Raw genomic sequence first — 21,349 nt, 5'->3', positions numbered from 1 at the left:
GCTAAAGATTGGCTGGGTCTCTTATTTCAGATTCTGTTTGATTAACCATTCTGTTTGGGTTTGTTTGTGTGTTGCTCACAGCTTATTTTTGGGCTTGCTTGTCATGTGGCATTTTTGCAAGTACTGTGCCATTCCTTCAGCGTCAGGCCTTTAGTGTAAGTTCACACCAGTGGCGAAGTCAGATCAAAGATATGCCTCAATATGCTGAAAATAAAAATTTCAGTGCAAGCAGAAAGAAACACGCTCTGTCTGGTTTGGAGATTTTTGGGCAGAAATGAAAAATGTATGTAAAATTCAGCCTATTTTTCATTTGCATTCCTCACATCTCTATACTGTACTGCAGTGGGGAAATTGTGGATTATGTATCAAGACGCGAGTGTCATGCAAGAGCTTATTTGAAAATGTTGTTTGATATAATTTTTTTCTTCCACTTTACAAGTGGCAAAGCAAAAAATTCCAAATACTCGTCTCGCCGACGTCAATGAGGACATCAGAAATCAAAGTACCTTTGCTCATACTCGTCTTCTGTTCTCCTTTTAGACAGGTGTGTGTGTGTGTGTGTGTGTGTGTGTGTGTGTGTGTGTGTGTGTGTGTGTGTGTGTGTGTGTGTGTGTGTGTGTGTGTGTGTGTGTGTCTTTTTGATGTAGAGACATAACCTAAGGATCCTTTCATCTCTTGTCTTAGATGAAGTCTTCCCAGAATTTTTCCCAGCAAGCACTTTTGTCTTTGTGTCAACACAGAAAAGCACTGACCAATCTAGAAGAAAGGTCTCTCACTCGGTCTGTATACTTTAGTGGGATGTTCGTTATTGTCACGAGCTACGCTATTTTTACGCAAAGTAATGTTTATTGAGCACAGTAAAGTAGTCCAAGGCTTCCAAGGCAAGGTAATTAAAACTTAGAATGCACCTGTACAGTTTGAAAATGGAAAATAATAAATGTAAATTGTGCAATGTTTATATGTGAAAAGGCTGACACACAAGTCTTCATATGCACCTGTCATCAGCAGCAGTATCACCTGCTGAAACATTTATTTCCATGGTAATGATGAGTCTACACACAGCAGGAGACGTGTGTGTGTGTGTGTGTGATAGAGAGAGAGCATCTTTGCTGCGATATATTGATATAATGCATACATTTTCAAATACATTGAATATGCTTGCATAAACCTGCATCTCTGTGTGTTTGTGTGTCTTGTTACTTGTGCATTTTTGCATCCCCAGTCAAAGCATGAAGCAATTCCTTTTGCAAGACATTTTCTATAATTAGTTTTTCATGATTTGATCATATATCTTCTCATTAGTACAATAGTGTCTTACTAGGATAAACATCTACATATACCAATAAGATAAACATCTACACTATTGTAAAATAATTGTAGGTTGGTAAGAACAGTTTTTACTTTTTCTTTGATGAATAGAAATTTTATATATATATTTTTTTAAATAGAAATCCTTTGTAACTTTATAAATTTGATCAATTTAATGCATACAAGTAAAAGTGTTAAGTATTAATTTCAAATCTTACTGACCCCAAACTTTTAAATAGTAGAGTAAACTGCAAAAATATTTTTCTTAATCAGTATTTTTGTCTTATTTTATAGTAAAAATATTAAGTCATCCATACAAAAAGAAAAAAAACAACAACCTTTCACTGAAAAGCAAAACTGTGTAAAATATTAGACCGGGTTTTCTTACCCTATTTCTCTTAGTTTAACAATCAAATTGACTGAGGTTTATGCTTAAAATGCTAATGGGTTAAGGAAAAAATAAAAAATTCCACTGAAAAAAATCAATAAATTCTGATTGATAAAAATGTATTCGGATAGAACAGGTGGCTAATTGTAAATTGTGTCAATTGTAAATTTTCTTTTCTTTAAGCTATTTGTCTTCACCATGAACACATAGTAGGTTCTCTTGAGTTTATGGATCCCAAGTGTCTAATTTGCAAGTCATGGTTCATTTCATGGAAGATTGAGCAATATCCCCTGATTTAATATGAGAAGGAGTCCGCTCTGGTGTCTCGATGTAAGCTCAGTCATGCATGTGCTAATGAACACGTGAAGATTTGACAGAATCGGAAACAGACATTGTGAGATGACAGTGATATTTTAGATTGACCTTTTCATGTTATCCTACACTTCTGAATGTCTATATATGAGTTTCATATGTCAGTAGAGCTACATAAATCTCTCTGTGACCGGACTGTCATAAAGCTGTGGGATTCAAGAAGCCATCCTCTTCAGATGACACTTCACAGGGGTCACGATCATACATTTGTTGAAATATCACCTTGAGGGGACTGAATGAGACATGTCAGAAAAAGGTGTTACGTGCATCACATTAAAGCATGGAAGATAAACACGGCATGATTATGGAGTGATAAACAGCTCAAAATTTATAATTACACATCAAAATGCTATTTCTCTCTCTGGCATGAAATCCACAAGTGTGTGCAAAGAGTACAAACTGAAAATCTGATTTTATTAGTGACCAAGAAATTATTAATATGGCCTCAGACTTATGATATGATTCAAGCAACTATTGTTTATAAAACCCATTTTAAGATACATTTGTGATTTTTACCATGTAGAAATACATAATCATCTTATGTCCTCTTTGAGATTGTGTGTCAGAACTCAAGTTATGGGTCACATTGACCTTGGATGGCTTCCTCTACTGGGAAATACACACACACACACACACACACACACACACACACACACACACACACACACACACACACACACACACACACACACACACACACACACACACACACACACTGTGCAACCTGATTCTTCACTCCACAGGTACAACATTCCTCAGATACAGACACACACACACACACACACACACACACACACACACACACACACACACACACACACACTGGCCATATGTTTGATATGACACTTGAGGTTAAAGGTGAAGCGATAGACCATATGTGTGTCACGTCTCCAACATACGTCTGCTGTCTGAACATGTGCTCACATACCAGTGTGTGCTATGAAGCATGCATTGAACGTGTATATATATTCAAAATATCTTAGTAATTTATTTTGTATTGAATATATATTGTGTGTTACAACATCTGTGTAAGGTTTGGAGGTTAAAGGGATAGTTTTCTACATACAAGGTAATAAGCTTCATATTTTGTATTCTGTGCTGTGATGCGTTATGTAGTTATGTATGCATTGTCAACACTCAAGGATGCATGTAGGATACCACACAGAGATGTACACTGGGCAGAAATGAAGCAGAGTGAGTGGTTTAGCATGCTGCACACACACAGTTTTTGTCTGACAGTGTAGTTTTGCAGGCTTCACAGACTGTGGAAGTTTAAGCTATAGGACAAGCCAAGTGTGAGCTATAGGTCCATGACTTTATCCAGCCTGACTGAAAAATGAATGAATGAATTATGCATGTGTCCACTAGAGCTCAACCTCGCTCTCTCTCTCTCTCTCTCTCTCTCGCGCTCTCTCTCTGTTATTCTTTTTATTTTATGCTACCTAATTTTCCTTGGTATTTATATACTAAATAATGTTTCCCCCACAATTATATTATATTATGTAGTGTATATAAAGTGATCTTTTCGTATTTAGTTTATTTTAGTTTTCTGTAATCTGAAGCTTTGCTCTCTCTTCATTTGTTCTTGAGAGCGTTTCCTTCCAGCTGCAGAACCCATCCACTTAATCCTGTTAGATAGACTAGGCTTAAAGCTGAGGATGTCTCGTGCATCTCGTGCTGGAAGGCACTGTTTCACAACTGGCCTGGGACCAGTAGCTGTTTGTCATCCAAAGCAGCAACACTGAAAGAGAAAAGAAAAAAGACACTCACAATTTACAGAGGCAAGATAGTATGAAATTGTTATTCTATAACATTTCCCAACATTTATCAAGGGAGACAGAGGGAGTGAGTTTCCAGGTTTAAACATATGGAACTCCATTTACTTCACACTTATCAACAAGCAACCAATACTATAATATTTCTTTTGGCATGAATGTGTGTTATAGAAAGAGAAAGAGAGCAAGAGAAATATATACAGTATAGAGATAGAGACACGGAGGGACTGGGTTAACCTGCCTGAAGCTAAACATTGTTCATGCATTTAAATAGGAATATTATTAAAATGGTGGATGAGCTGTATATGTATCATTCTGAGCATCAAATGAATCTGGGCCTTTGATGGTAAGAAAGTGTTAAAGGTGCAAACCAGTGCAAATGAAACTCTTTCAAACCTAAAGAATCAGACTGTTTGCTTTAGAACGGTCATTTATTATAAATCATGTTAGATGACAGCTTGTATGATTGTTTCAGGTCTGGAGAGGTGATCGCTCCCTCCTCAGATGATGAATACATTAATAAGAACTGTATAGTGCTAAATATAAGTCCACGTCTTGCCACCAGCGGATGCTGAAAAACAAAAGTGCGCTCTGGAAAATGACACCATCTGGAGCAATAATAAGAAATCTTATTGAAAATGGCACAAACTGACCTTTTCAGGATCATAAAACAACACTAAATGAAATTTTAAGATGCCCAAGAGCAATATCTGAGAGTATCTATCTGTAATATAACAAGAGTTGCAATATCTTTGTCCTCTTGGTAGCATATGCATGCACTGTAAGTTACTGAAAGAAATATATGAGGTGGTCAATGATTCAACACCACTATTCACTAAGGATGATTCACACCGACCACGCTTTTTATATGTTTTATCTCATTATCTGCTGAGGAATCCTGACACAGGCCATGTAGCATGGATGATGTTTTGGTATAATGAACTCACTCACGAGAAGGCTTCTGTACTTTGTCCTTGGGGTTGTGAAAAGAACAGTGTCTTGTCCTGGTAAATAAGAAAGCTCATGCTAAACAAATTATTAAACACCAGTTTTTTTTCCTATTCAGAAAGACTGATTGCAGACAGATTTGTGTATGAGAAAAGCTTGTTTCACACTGCAAATAAAAATAAAATAGTTTTGCTTTCTAATAAAAATATATTAGCATTGCTTGCAAAGCAAATCTGTAAATAATTAGGCTATGTAAACTTTTCAGATAAATGAATAAATTCAATGGAGTAAGAACAATAAATTAATTCAAGATATGTTCTATGAAAATATTGTATACAATGTATTATGCATGTGAATGTAATATCATTCATATTTATTATGCATATTAATATATATTATTATGAATATAATATGCAATTTTGTTTCTTAAGTGAATCTCTCTTCTTTGAATGATGTGCATATGATATTCTTACTGAAAAACAAGACAACATGCTGATTAAAGGTATAGCGGAGGATTTTCCCTGCTCCCGAGAGGGAACGCCTATTAAACGTGTGCACGAGAGAGCATGCACGAGCTAATCATAGCTTACATTAACTTTTACTAGCAGTGATTTTAAATGGATTTCTCCAAACTTTACCTGTCAAGTAGAAACTTCGCGACTGAGGCATCAGTGGGAAGCCCAACCTGTGTTTTGAGCTCACGCCATCGTGTGAATCGTGTGCACGTACGACGAACATATATCACCAGAATGATTGACACTTAGGAGGACCAATAGTCTTGATGATCCACCTGGAAAAAGAAAATCCTCCGCTATACCTTTAAGATGCAAATCCTAGTGAGCCTTTAACAGACATTCAGATGTTTCAGTCATCGATTATGTGCTCTGATAGCCTGAAGGTCAAACATCTATAAGATCTGACGTGTGCTAACTAAGACTAATTACTTAAACTAGCTGAAAACGAGCACTTTCAAATGCCATTAGCTTATACATTAGATATACGGTTTAATTAGTATAAAGTAGATGATGAGATGCCCCACAGGGTACATAAATATATTAAACTATTCCATAGAAAACATAGCATTCCATAACATGTAGGTCTATGTGATTGTTAATGAACATCTGCCCTTTGTTCAGATAGGGCACACTCATTTAAAGGCTCACTTGTTGCATCATCTGAATTTGCAAGACTAAAATATGACAAATATTAAGTGCTTGTTGATGTATACTATATATGTAAGTATATTGTAGGATTGAAGAGGTTGAAGAGGAGGCGAGACGATGAGGGCAGAAGTAAAGAAAAGGGTTTAAGAATTAATGAAACGGTGCTTGTGATAACAGGAGCAACCGCTTTGGCTGTGAAAAAGCATTGTGGGTAATTCATGCCAATCAGTCCCTCATTGTTAGTCTGAATGGACACACAAATATGCATGGATACCAACACTGTAATAATTGAAGCCTATTGTTGCTGCAAATTGTGTTTGCTATTTGTGATGTTTAATATGATATATTAGCATGAATGTCATACTGCTACTGCAAAGAATAATGCCTAAATTTTTTTTGATGATAGTGATTTGTTGCCCTTTAAGTTGTTTTTGAGTCGGTGGTCACTGATTTGGTTGTACAGATGCATCAAATTTATTTATGTTTTTTTTTTCATTTTATGCCAGCTCTATTTAACATATTTCACCATGCACTCTGATGATTGGATTTTAAACCCAGAATTACAGCATGAAAGGCCCATTTGGATATGCCTTGTGTGAATGCATGTCTGTGCATGTATTTTTGTGTCTTTGTACACATGTCTGGAAACAATAAAGGAAGCAGGCATAAAAAATGTGAACTGATTTGTTCTAGTGGTACATTTGATTTAGAGCTTCATCTTCCATCTGAAACGCTCAGCATTGTGACACTGTCCACAAAAAGAGCCATTACAATGCGCTTTCTTACAGTCACACTATTACAGGATGCAGTGTTTAAAATAATCACTCAGGCAGACATGAAACAAGCATAATGTAGTCAGCAGGGAGCCAGTGACTTCTGTCTGCCTCTCTAAATCAAGATTAATGGGCTTGTGAATGCTACATTAATAGGCTGTCACTTGAGGATCCCGGTTTTACTTAATTTCCTCATTACAGGTGTTTGTGTTGTACTGAAGCTGGGTTAGAGCAGGGCACAATTTGAGAAAGCCAGATCCAGCACCTCCAGCACATGCTAAAGTTTGGGGTTGGAATTTGTTCAATGTTTTTGAAAGAAGTCTCTTGTGCTCGGCTAGGATGCACTTATTTAATCTACAGTAAAACAGTAATATTGTGAAATATTATTACAATTTAAAAAAGGGGGTTTCTGTTTTAATATATTTTAAAATGCAATTTATTCCTGTTAATATATTTAAAAATTATATTTATTCCTGTGATGGTAAAGATGAATTTTCAGCATCATTACTCCAGTTTTCAGTGTCACGTGATCCTTCAGAAATCAATCCAATAGGCTGATTTGCTGCTCAAGAAACATTTCTTATTATTATCAATGTTGAAAACAGTTGCTGCTTTTTGTGGAACGTGATGATTTTTTAACATCATTTATTTGAACTAGAAATATTTTGTAACATTAATGTGTTTACTTAGCCTGGGTTTCCCCATGCTGCCTTTATTCACGCTGCTAGGCAGCCTGGATACCATGGACCAGATTTTCACCTCAGCGAGGGGACCAATCACAGAACGGGGAGGGAGCAGCAAGACGATGACGACGTCTATGCGACACACCGAAGCAGTTTGTTTATATCTATGGATCCAACATGGCAGCAGACGCGAAGTTACCTTTCAATGCAGCCTTAGATAGTGTTCTAAGTAGTTTAGGACGCAAGTTTATTTCGTCTTCTTCCTCGTCGAATTTCTGTCGCTCTACATATGTCATCTGGTATAATTGAAATGATTGGCTATGAGCTACGTACAGGCGCATTTGATAGACATTCGTAGCGCCCAATAAACGGCTCTGGGCATTCGTAAACCACGCCTCAAATACGAGAAAATGAACATGTGGTTCCCAGACCACGTCTCAATGAGAAAGAGGTCTGACGTTAGCCAGGCTAGTATTTACTGTCACTTTTGATCAATTTAATGGATCCTTGCTGAATAACAGTTTTGATAAATAAAAAAATAAAAAACACTTACTGACCTCAAACTTTTAAAAGGTAGTATAAATAATTTATAGTTTTGTGTGATATCTATGATATTCTATACATCTATTTAAGCCACATTGATAGTTTAGCTTGGATTAAACTATTTTAATGCATCATTTTGTTCTGAAATGCATTTGACCTTTGTAAGTTGCAATGATGATGGGAACATAGAGGTTCACTGGATTTCATTATGGCCAAAAAACAAGTGTGTGTGTGTGTGTCTTCAGGGTCTCATTATGAGTGTCTGGCAGGCACAAAAACACAGACACCTTTTCTTGTGTTTTATGAAAATGTTTTCATTTATGTCTGACTATGATAAGTAATAGATAAACTCTTGCGTATGCTCTTTTAATAAACACCACTTTGTGTTAAGTAGTGAAGAAACTGAAGAAATTATATTTTTTCTGCATTTCTGAATCTGCTCTTTTCCCTGGGCTACTAAGGCTTCAGTTATTATGATGGGTAATATCCTTGTACATTAGGAATTGCTGACGCAAAGCATTGTGGGAACCATAGACTACACTTGATTTAAATGAAGTGCTTCTGAAATATAGTCTCATTTCGCTGTCAGTCAGCCTAATGGTTTTACCACTGACAGGGCTGTCATGCTCGGCTCCAGTGTCACACATCTAATAAAGGCCCTGCTTTCAGTTTAGTTTCTGATGAGAGCCAACAAAAAGGTTGAGTCTCACTGAGGTGTGTTGCATTTCTTTAACATCATGACAAATATTTGGCTGTGTGTGTTTGTGGTATTTATGTGAGGGTAAAAATAATATAGACCTATACATTAACTGTAAATCTGTTTTCTTCGTAGTAGTAGTTTTCATTGCTCATTGAATGAAAAACAGCAAGTCTGTCAGTAAAGGGGAAAATAGAAGGAGAGAGAGTCTCTATTAATTGGAATTTCTGGGCCACTGAGTTGCTTAAGGCTTTATTATAAAAACATTTTCAAAACGAACAAGATTTTCATTAATTAGTAGAGAAACCCCAGATGCGCACACCCCCATGCCTTTATATAGTGAGAAGACTATAATAATTCTATATTGGTATTGTTTTCTTTTATTTTTTTCTTAACCCAAGGCTTACCTTTTCATTCATTTTTTTTTTCACCCTGAAAGAGGCTTTAGCCCTGACTCGTTTTAATGTCATGTCATCTATCATCATGTTGGCTAGTAGTGTGTGTGTGTGTGTGTGTGTGTGTGTGTGTGTGTGTGCGTGCGTGCACTAGAGTCCAGTCTTTCAGGCCAGTTTATCCCTCCATCTGTAATTAAAATCACTCATGGAGAACACCACCACCGCTGAACAATGGCATCCATATTTTATAACACCTACAATTACAGTCTGAGCCGCTCTTAACACACACACACACACACACACACACACACACACACACACACACACACACTCCCACACTCATTTGATGGAATTTATTTTTATCATCCAACCTGAAATTGGGTTTTGACAAAACTGTCACTTTCAAGGACCTAGATAAGATTTGTGTGTGTGTGCGTGTGTGTGTGTGTGTGTGTGTGTGTGTGTTTGATTATAGCCTACTGTAGTTCTGATTTCTAGAAGAAATGTTATAAAATCTGGAATCACTTTTCATTCTTTTTCTCTTTCTGTCTTTCTGAGAGATTTTGGGCCTTTCACATTTTTTCCAAGTTGTAAAGGTCACTGAGTTTATAATAAGAAAGTGAGTTTTGAAACCGATTTCCCAGGCACGCCCCTCCACCTTTCATTGGTCGGCCAAACAGAAAACCAGCACAGCATTGGTTAAGCCATTGATATAAATGGTTTATTTATGGTATAGCTCAATTGTTACATATTACGCTGGTCAAAAGTTTTTTTTTTTAAAGATGTTATGCTCACCAAGGCTGCAAATATTTGATCAAAACTACAGTAGAGACAGTAATATTGTGAAATATTATTATTAAAAATAATTTTTCTATTTTAAGACATTTTAAAATGTATTTCTTTGATGGCAAAGCTGAGTTTCCAGCATCATTACTCGAGTCTTCAGTGTCATCCTTCAGAAATTATTCTAATACACTGATTTGGTGTAGAAATATTTATTTTTATCAATATTGTGCTAATTAATATTTTTTCTATGCATTTTTTTTCAGATTTTTTTTTAGATGAATAAAAAAGTTCAAAAGAACAGTTACATTTTAAATATTTTGTAAAACTGTAATTTTTGATCAATTTAATGCATCCTTGCTGAATAAAAAGTATCAATAAATAAAAGTATTAACAAAACGTACTGACCCCAAACTTTTGAACGGTAGTGTGTTTTAATATAAAAACATTGCATGCTTCAGTCTTAAATTCAGTCTTTTCTATAACTGGAAGATTTAAAGCACAACTGTCACAAACTCCTGCTTACAGAGTAATGCCGAGTTTACACGGCACGATTTTCAAAGTCGGGTCACTGTTCTTTTCACACTGCACGACTATCCGGGGTAACATTCAGTTGCTGCTGTGTTCACACTGCACGATGGATCGGCGACAGGAGGTTTCACACGGCATGACTTTACAAAAGAAAGAATCGCTGACCACTTCTGTCTGGTCCGCAAACTACGTTTCACAACCAAACACGCGAGAAGTGATAAGGAAATAACGCAAGATCACGCGTGCGTGAGACCGAAATTGTTAGTAAAAATGATCCAAATTGCTGATTTGCAGCGAAAAGGAGAAAAAAATAAAAAACGATTATGCTGGAGGAAATGGTTGGGGAGACGAGGGGAGCAAGGACTGTGTTTCTGCGACGAGAGTTGGGGGTAAATAAATCATTTTGCAATGCGCTGCTGTTGCTGCTGGTCAAGCAAATGTTTGTGCTTTGTTTCTGTTTGATATTGGTAAATATATCTATTAAAATACTGATATTCTGGTTTTATAACTCCTCCCCGAACATCCCGATGTCCTGTTTCTTGCTCTCTCATTGGCTGTAGGTCATCGCCGATGTAGTTTTCAGTCAGAACACATTCACACAGATTTTGAATCGCCGACAGGTCCAGATATTTAGCATGCCAAATATCTCACCAAAACCAGTCGGCGAGCGAAAATCGGGCCTAAAGTCGTTCAGCGTGAACTCGGCATCTGGACATCTTTGGCATGCTATTTTGACTGGACAATGGTTTAGGAGGATCTTATTAATCTTGCATACTGTATTGGCCAGTTAATACACTTGGGGTTGAGCCAGAGACTTTAAATGTAAGTTTAACTGATGTCTTCTCTCTCACGATCCTTCTCTCTCTTCCTCCAGTCTGACTGATAGACCATCCACGCTTATCCTCAGGAGAGTCTGACTCTCTCTCTCTCACACCTCTCTAAATCATCCCTCACTTCATTGCAGTCCTTTATTCTTCCCCTGACTCTCACCCTTTACCTCGCAATTCTTCCTCTATCCATCGTCCAATCCCTCTGGAGATCTCTCCTGTCTGCCTGCTTCTGGTAATCACAGACAGGTTGAGACAGATGGCAATACTTCTTACCCGGTCTCTCTCTCACTTTATCTCACTTTGTCTTGCTCTGTCTCTCTAACGCTGCCTGAGAATAGAAAGCATTCAGTTCAAACTCAAAGAATTGATCACATGAGTAGCTGACACAGTACATGGTCATTTAACATTTATTTATTATTATTATTATTATATTTTAGGTACTGTTTATTACTGTTAATTAGGTGAGACAATCTCTAACCTGTCCTACTTAACCAAAAACAACCGTTTACTGGGTTTCTGTTTGTGCAACATTGTACCCGAAAATCTCAATCCAGTGTGTTAGTCCAAAACCCTGTTCCTCGGCTCATAACCTTACAGTAAACATCGATCCGATCTTCTTATTGTCTGTGATCGTCACTTTCACACAGCAGTTTTGTGTTCAGTGTGAACAAACCAATTGCTCTGGGGAAACTTGTCACGTCATGCCTAGATAGGTCACACTTTGTCTGAGGTCAAAGTTTGTGTGAAATGTCAGCAGTCAGATATATTGATTGGTAGTCATTTGTCACTTTTTATATATATTTGTTAAACCAATGATCCATAAATTCTGTCCTCTTTATGTTCATCATCAGGCATAATGTTTATGTATTAGTGTATTTGCTTTATAATATATATGACAGTATGGTAAACAACAGCTTTAGGAAATGTTTGAGTACTGGTTTGAATTCATGATCAAAGGTACGTTAGGAGGATATATGTGTTAGTCATTTAACTTTGTGTCCTCATTTTCATAATACTCTGCTGCCACCTAGTGCCACATTTTTCTCTCTCGATCTCTCTCTCTCTCTCTCTCTCCATCTTTCAGTCATCTGCACTACTCCTGCTGTTAGACACAAAAGCCAATCAGTGCTTGTCTTTATAGAGAGACGAGTGGAGAGGACTGTGTTGGTGCAGTCAGGGATCTCACGCATGCATACATTAACATCAGTGTTTACATATCCCTCACATAGACACTTAGGTACACACTGCAGAATGAACACAATTACCACACATCCAGTTTGCCAAACCTAACCTAGCCACATTCTTCCGATCAAGCACACACACACACACACTCATTTACATATAAATTGCAGTAAGTAGGACAGAGGACAGAGCTTGTTTAAATTTGATGAGAGCTTTTGTTCAAATGAGGACTGAAAACACAGGGGTATCGAATGAATACACTTTGAGATTCAGTGTGTATTTGTGTGTGTTCTTGGCAATAGTTTGGGGACATTTAAGGACAGCCTTAGTTGGGGGGAAAAAACTCCATTAAATAATACCATATGTAAAACCATAGAATCAATATAGAATAAAATATTCGTTTTCGACCAGTAAATAAAATAAAATATAAAATATTCGACCAGTTCGTCCAGTAAACCATAGAATATAAAACAATAGAAATCTATTGTATGTCCCCACTAAGAAAGCAAAGTAGATTTTGTGCCTGAATATCCTCTTTCACTGGTCGTATGGTATTAATGTTATTATTAATGTTATTTATCACCATTCCCATTTAGTTTTTATTGATTTGGACTATAGCTTATTGCGACGACTCGAGCTGTGTATCGTCCAACTGATAGTTCAACAGCAGCGCTCTGTTAAATCAGATTAGATGCTAATGTTAGTATTGTTCTGTGCTGTTTCTGTGTGGATCTGTAGACATAGAGGAGCCAGGACTGAATGTAGAGCATCTTAATACCAGACTGGAACAGAGGTTTAAATCTAAACTAGAGCATAGAAATGCTATTATTACCCATAATTCATGGGATGACTCTTAGCATTCCTTGAAAGAGCAAGCTTTTCTCTTGGCCGGATTACTCAAAACCACTGTTCTCTTTCCTTGCAATTACACAAAATGCTCACTTTTTTTTTTTTTTTTTCTGGCTGGTTTACTGGAGCTTCTTCAAATCATCCAGGAGAGGCAAATGTTCTTCAGAAAAGCTGATAGAAAGCAGATACGATTAAAGTTATTTGATTCTGTCAATTGGATCATTATTGGATAATTTCATCTCATTTTATACATTTTATGTTATTTCCTAATAAATAGGTTTACTCATGGCATGGGACCAAGATTGTATGATAGACGTAGTCATTCTCTCATATTATCTGAAATGTTCAAAATAACCATCAATCAGTGTCTCAGTGGGTGGCCGAGCACTTGAGGAGAAAAAAAAATCTAAATTATATATATAGTAGCAACCACCAAGCAATGACCTGAGGGTATGTGCGATAAACATACACACAGTTCAGTTGCTGGAGTGTTAAAAAGAGCACATCCCCAAGAATCTATGATATTCTGGTCTTCAGTGTAAGTCTAAGGTATTTTTCTACTCATTAGAGCATCCACCAAGTGAACTTGTTTAGAAAAGTAAACCAAATGATTTGAAAGATTTCATTAATATCTTGTCTTTCTTGTTTATTTATTTCATTTTTTTAACAGCACATTCACTCATTATTTTACATTGAAGAAACTGTTCATTGACTCACTTCAGCAACTGCTGTTTTTCCTGCTTGAAATATCATACTTTCCCTTACTATTACCCTTCTCTGTATGTGGGTCATGTATACATGAGAATTCTTCAGTGAGAAAGAGAAAGAGAGATGTGTGTGTGTGTGTGTGTGTGTGTGTGTGTGTGTGTGTGTGTGTGTGTGTGTGTGTGTGTGTGTGTGTGTGTGTGTGTGTGTGTGTGTGTGTGTTTGCCTTTGGGCTGTGTTCTAAAGTTTGAGGGAGGATGCTGGCAGTGGTTAACAGTAACAGGAAACGCCAGTCATCCCACTGGAGCCAATCAGCACTAGCCCAACTGAACCCAGTTACACTCCACTCCAGCCAGAGATGTTTCGCTGCAGCGCTCTTTCCATTGGGAACACAGCTGCGGTCTGTATGTGATGTGTGTGTGTGTGTGTGTGCATACTTATTGTTACAACTTTAAGACCCATTGCAGCTGAGTACTGTTATGTATGTGCTGATATGTTGATAACCTGAGAGGATGATTCTGTGGTGGCTTATGTATGGTCACCCTGATTCCAGCTCTCCTCTGCTGCCATGCATTGTTCTATATTCCCCACTGTACTGAGAGAGAGAGAGAGAGAGAGCAGGCGTGGAGGAAGCTGTACTGAGGGAGGAGGGAACTTGGAAAAGAGGAGGGAGGTTTAGAGAGCGATAGAACAGAAAAAGAAATAAAGAAAGACAAAGAAAGAAGGAGGGAGACCTGTCTATTCTGAGTGACATTACAGCAAGGATCTCAATTATACCGGTGAGTCCTTCTAAAACTCCAGTGGAAACGTTTGCAGTTTGTGTTTAATATTAATATTTGAATATTCTCAAGAGATTAACTTTCAAGTAGAGTTGCAGCACTCTGGCAAATATAATAGTAGGCTGCTAACATTCATAGTTTGGCGAACAACAGAGAGTCGTAGAAAGTTTGAGAGTGTTACTCTCGCTTGTTATACAATGTATTTCAGTTTGTTTGCATTTTGTCTAAGTGTGAGTTATATTCAGTGCAGCAAAATGAAGTTCAGTGATGTAGTGGTGTGATCCATCTCTCACTCTGTCATTAGCTGTGTCTCTTATTGAAGATACAAAGACAAGTTCTATGAACAATACCTGTTGCATGTTGTCAATCACCACAGAAAATGTCAAATTCTGTTCTCATCCTTCAGTTGGTAATTAATAAAAAGTAATGTTGACAGTTACATGCTTACAATGAAAGTCTATGGGGCAAATGTACTAAAACTGTCCCATGGATTTCCATTGTTTTTAGAAACTACGGGACAAAATAATATTATATGGTAGGTCTATTTATTTTTAACCAGGAACATTCTTTTAACAATTCTTGAATTTGTTTTTATTTTTTATTTTTTGGCTGGTAGGATATTCAATACATAGCAAGCATACAGACATCAATACGATTTTTGAAAGAAAGAAAGAAATACATTTATTCAGCAAAGATGCATTACATTGAAAGGAAAGGCTTTGACATTTTCACAACAAAAATCTAGTTGTAATAAATGCTGTTCTATTCCACATTTTTCATCAAAAACTGTTTTCGACACTGATGATAATAATAAGATTTAGCTTTGTCATCATTTGAATAAATTACATTTCAAAATAAATTAAATTGGTTTGGATAAAAGACTTCTTTCAAACCGTTAAATAATATTTCCGACCCCAAACTTTTGAACAGTAGTGTGTATGTATGAAAGTAAAAGAATTATGAGGAATGGATGTTTGACAAACAAGAAACTTAATTCATATCGTGATCTCATTTCGTTACAAGCAACAAAAGCCGTTCATAAAGTACAACACAAACAGATCAAGATACACAGACAGAAAAAGATACATAGGGCCCTATATCTTGCACCCAGCCCAATTGACTTTGTACACCGACGCATGTATCATTCCTATTTTGCACCCGCGCACAGCGGACTTTTCCCTCCACAGACGCACGTCGGTAAATTAGGAAATGAACTTGCGCTCCCGGGGGCGGTTCAGCGCAAAGAGGAGGCGTGTTCCGGCGCAAACGTTCCCTGGTGCTATTTTGCAGGTTTAGAAAACAATTCCGCCACTGACCAGGAAAAACCTAGTCTAAAGTCAGTGGCGCATTGCGCATGTTATTCATACGCTATTTTAAGGGCGCATGCTTGGCCATAATCAATGTAGCGTGTGCATAACGCGCATACACTTTGCTTATCTCATCTACACACAGACGCAGCAGTTCTCATTTTTAGAAAACCATACATTATTACAAGGAACAATATTAACACACGAGGGAAATCATTGTTGTGTCCATGAAGGCATAAATCTAGCTTACACATTTACCCAAATTATTATACTCCTGTTTAACCGAAGCTAATTTGGGTGGGTTTCTCCCATCCCCATACAATGTCACTTCTCTGTGTTTTACGGCCCTGACGAGAACGTCGGCCTCCTCGGCTGTGAACCGCTCCTGGCGTGCTCCTGGCAAATCCGCCGTTATAATAGCAATCCGCCATGGAACAAGCGCGCCTGCTCTTAAAGGGAATGTGAGATGTCGCTCTGATTGGTTTATTTCACGTTACGCCCAAACCACACCTATGAATAATGAAGCTACTTCAGACCAACCCATTTTAGATTTGCGTCGGGCGCAAGAGTCATTTATCCCGCCGGTATAATAGCAACAGCGCCCAAGACCCGCCCACAAAGTTACTTGCGTTTCGCACTTGATACTTGCGTTTCAGATCGTTAAAATAGGGCCCATAGTGTCATTTGCTGCACAAGTAAGAACCCTTACAAATATGAATTTGATTTTCACTGTTGACACACAGGAACATCTAGCAGAAGCAAAGGCAGAGCACAGGAACGGACACACACCCATGTATAGCCACGCGTGATTACCCAGCAGTTAGGATTCAAACTGGAAAGGAAGTTAGACAATGAGTTATGTTTGTGTTGTGACGACAGCTCTTGCACCGACAATAAAATTTCACTAACAAGCATTCAGACACACACACACACACACACACACACACACACACATATACAAAGCCTCTTGTGTTTGACTTCCTGTCTGGAAGACGTCCAACAGCATCTGGATCAATTCAGGATTAAAATAGAAAGGAGAGACTTTGGGAGGGAGAGACGAATCAAATAGCTTGCAGAAGTCAGAAACACTCCGCAAACTACATCAAGTGAGAGAGAGTGTGACAATGATTTGCTTTAACTGCTGGTAGTTTCATCAGTAAAATCATCATAACTGGTATCCCTTCCTGATCAGAGCTGTGTGTTGCCATGACGATACGAGCCAGTACCTGCTCGCCGGCTGTTCCCTGCTTTGGTCCATTGTGCAGTCTCCTCTTTTGAATGTGTTGGGATTTATTGTTCTGCATGCAGAGACATGTGCACGTGGCCTGAGGGAGCAGCGTATCTGTGTTTGTATTACTGATTACCTGTGTCTGTGTCTTCAAAGCTGGAGTAAAGTACACAGCTTGATGACAGCTTGTCCTCTGTCAGAGTCATGTGCATGAATGTTTATTAGTGGGGTTTGCTAAAGCAAGCATCACTGTTATTATTGCCCATACTTATGGTTAAGGATTTGGACAAATCTCTAATCCTAAGTATTGCATTTCAGTACATCCCACTATGTTTGTGACTTAAAAGATACCTCAAATTGTGTGGCTTTTTGAGAAGAGGAGTGCTATTACTTTTCTAAATCATTGACTTACAATTTCCTCTACAACAGCTACACATACACACAAACTTTGAAAGGACATGAGTCGAATCTAGAATATCTTGGGGCTGCGCTCTGCACTCTTCTTGGGCAAGAAGCGAAATAGCAACTACCCAGAACACCCTAGCAACCACATAGCAACCTGCTGACAGCCACTCTTGGCAACTCTTGCATGGGTGCCTGTGTGATTTTCCCACATTGCTGTAGTTATATTCTTAGCTTTACTTTTTTTTGTAATTATACATTGTAGATATTGTGTTTTAACCAAAACATCAGCCTGATGATGTCATTTCCAATAATACCGGAGTGGCAGACAACGTATAATCAAGCCTCCAATCCTCCTCTGCTGTAGACATGACACACACACACACACACACACAGAGCGGACCATATTTATGGATTATTTTAGGGATGTTGTTTTTGGGAAAAGTGTGTGTGGTCCAGGGATTCCCTGCATTGTTGGGACAGAATGTCCTATCTACAGTGCTGGTCAGAATTATTTGCCCCCTTGGTAAATATGATCAAAGATGGCTGTAAAAAATAAATCTGCATTGTTAATCCTTTTGAGATTTTATTCAAAAAATTAGCAAAAATCGAACCTTTCATTGAAGTAAAAGAATTGAAAGTGGGGGGGAAATCACATTATGAAATAAATGTTTTTCTCCAAAACACGTTGGGAACAATTATTTTCCCCCCTTTATTAAATACTTCTTGCAACCTCTTTTTTCCAAGATAACAGCTCTCCTATAATGCCTGATGAGTTTGGAGAACACCTGACGAGATCAGAGACCATTCCTCCATACAGAATCTCTCCAGATCCTTCAGATCCCCAGATCCATGTTGGCCGCTCATTTAGTGTTCAGGTCTAGGGACTGGGATGGCCATTGCAGATGCTTGGTTTTGTGCTCAGTGACCCATTTTTGTTTTGATTTTTATGTTTGTTTTTGGATCACTGTTCTGTTGGAAGATCCAAACATGGCCCATTATAAGATCTCTATATAGCACAGGCTGTCAGGTTTTGATTTTTTTATCTGTTGGTATTTGATCGAATCCATGATGCCATGTATCTGAACAAGATGTCCAGGACCTCTGGCAGAAAATTAGGCCCACAGCATTAAAGATACAGCAGAGTGGGCAAATAATTGTTCCCAATGTGTTTTGGAGAAAAACATTTATTTCTTAATGTGATTTTGAACTTTCAATTAATTTACTTCAATAAAAGGTTAGATTTGATCATATTTACCAAGGGGGCAAATAATTCTGACCAGCACTCTATCTATCTATCTATCTATCTATCTATCTATCTATCTATCTATCTATCTATCTATCTATCTATCTATCTATCTATCTATCTATCTATCTATCTATCTGTCTATCTGTCTGTCTGTCTGTCTGTCTGTCTGTCTGTCTGTCTGTCTGTCTGTCTGTCTGTCTGTCTGTCTGTCTGTCTGTCTGTCTGTCTGTCTGTCTGTCTGTTGTTCACAATTATTTTTTTTTAGATTAAAATGAATATTTTTACTCAGCAATGATGCATTAAAATGATCAAAATTGACATTAAAGACATTTACAATGTTACATTTCTATTTTTTTTTTAAACTGTTCATCTGAACTCTTTATTAACCAAATAATATTTGAAAAAATATATTATGGTTTCCACAAAATACTAAGCAGCACAACTGTATTCAACATTGATAATAAGAATAAATGTTTCTTGAGCTGCATATCAGCATATTAGAATGATTTCTGAAGGATCATGTGACACTGAAGACTGAAGTAATGATGCTGAAAATTCAGCTTTGCCATCACAGGAACAAATTACATTTGAACTAATATTAAAACAGAAAACATTGTATTTGCATTGTATTTTGATCCTATATTTTTTTTAAGTAGGCCTACAATCAATTTGGATGTTTAAGTAATTTCAACTTAAATTACATTAAACTGACTTTAAAAATTAGTTGAATCTATCAAACTTTGTAAAAAAGTTGCAAATTGCTTAACTTGGTGAGTTAAAGCAATGCAAAAACATATATTGTCTTATATCATTTTTTACAGTATACAAGGGGTATCTGTTTTCACTTTCTGTATGTGTTTGATATAACCAAGATTGAAAAATTGACAATGTTTTTGGAATATGATGGCCTAACATGTTAAAACCTAACGTCGGCTGTACTGTACTGTATGTTTTACTTATGCACGTCTGAATGAAGTCACACATACACACCCTCACATGCACAATTTAATGGCAGAACAGAAACTGCCATTTACATCACTGATGTGAAATGAATTGATGATTGGCTTACAGTCCAATGACAAACACTAGAAGATACTCTTACTGTAAAATAGTGCAGATAACAAAGTCACTAATATGCCAGCAAAGAATTCCAGCAACACAGCACACACTAGGATGTGTGTTTATAAGCCAGTGTGGTTCCCTGCTGTTTGAGCATGATGTTAAGTTTGAATGAGGTCACCACACATCTGGAGAATGACACAGTTTTGAAACTCTATTCAGTGAACTAAAGCTTCTCTCTCCCACCGAACAAGAAACACTCAATTTCTTTCTCTCTTCACATACACATACATTTACTAAGATACTTAGATGGGGACATACTATAATCTCTTTGTTTACAAATTAAGCACTTCAAATTGTAAGCCTTACATAAGAGTTTTGTGGGGGGAAAACAAAAGTATATATGTTTAATTATACTACCTTTAAAAGTTTAGGGTCGGTAAGATTATTATTATTATATTTTTTTTTTACTTATATTTTTATTTTGAACCACAACATAACATCTATGCATTGTTTTTACCAAATGGTGTGAAAGTGGTGTTTTAATATTCAGGAACTCATACAATCACATCACAAACTGGTTGCATGTGTGCTGTGTAGTCACGGCTCTTGTTCATGCGTGTGAAGACAATGAAGTGTGACACTCCCATTCTCCTGCCGGCCACCCTTTTACACACTGACAGCATTCACTACGCACACACACACACACACACACACACACACACACACACACACACACACACACACACACACACACACACACACACACATTAATGCTCTGATGCTGCCCATATGAGTGAGCATGTGTGTGTAGAATGAGAGAGACAGGACTGTCTTTTGTTTCGTTCACTGACAGAAATGCTGTTCAATAATGAGCTCATGCCACAACAACAGTGTCATGTAGTGGCAGTCAAGCACACAGCCCTGTACCAGCACCACACACACACACACACACACACACACACACACACACACGCGCACACACACACACAGACACATCCCTTCATCTTACACAGGCAAACCATGGGGGTGGACAGAATGTAATATGTTGTGTCAGGTTATCACAAATTATTTCAACAGATTTTATGATAAAAAATACAATGGAGGACACCATGCAGTGTCAGTTCAACGGTTGCAGTGCTTTTTTTATAGCATAACTACTGGATATTAGAAAGATATCGAAACAAAATAATTTCAGAATAAGCCAAATATATGTGCATTTTTTAAAAACAAAAGGATAAAGAGATCGGGAAAGCATTAGTGATGTCAGGATCGTATTGTTAGCAGATGTATTTTATTCTTAAGTTCTGATTCTGGACTCCCATTTTTTTTCCACACTCTTTGCATATGTGTTTATAATATGCATCACAGGTGTGTGTGTGTGTATTAAACCTGAAAAA

At 37.4% G+C, this 21,349-nt stretch overlaps 1 protein-coding gene across 6 annotated transcripts in view; it reads left to right on the top strand.

Moving 5' to 3' along the window:
- Nucleotides 1-21,349, top strand: part of sash1a (SAM and SH3 domain containing 1a) — a 234,059-nt gene that overhangs the window by 147,448 nt on the left and 65,262 nt on the right. The window contains exon 1 of one of the 6 annotated variants that reach the window (XM_084431971.1): nt 14,639-14,704. The exons of the other annotated variants lie outside the window; for them this stretch is intronic. The gene's annotated coding sequence lies outside the window, so the exon portion shown is untranslated. Of the gene's footprint in view, nt 1-14,638; nt 14,705-21,349 lie in introns of those variants that run through there. 6 annotated transcript variants of the gene reach the window in all.

This window comes from Rutilus rutilus (assembly GCF_951802725.1).
Source record: "Rutilus rutilus genome assembly, chromosome: 15".
Classification (NCBI taxonomy): Eukaryota; Metazoa; Chordata; class Actinopteri; order Cypriniformes; family Leuciscidae; genus Rutilus; species Rutilus rutilus.
This window is presented reverse-complemented; position numbering and strand designations above follow the sequence as displayed.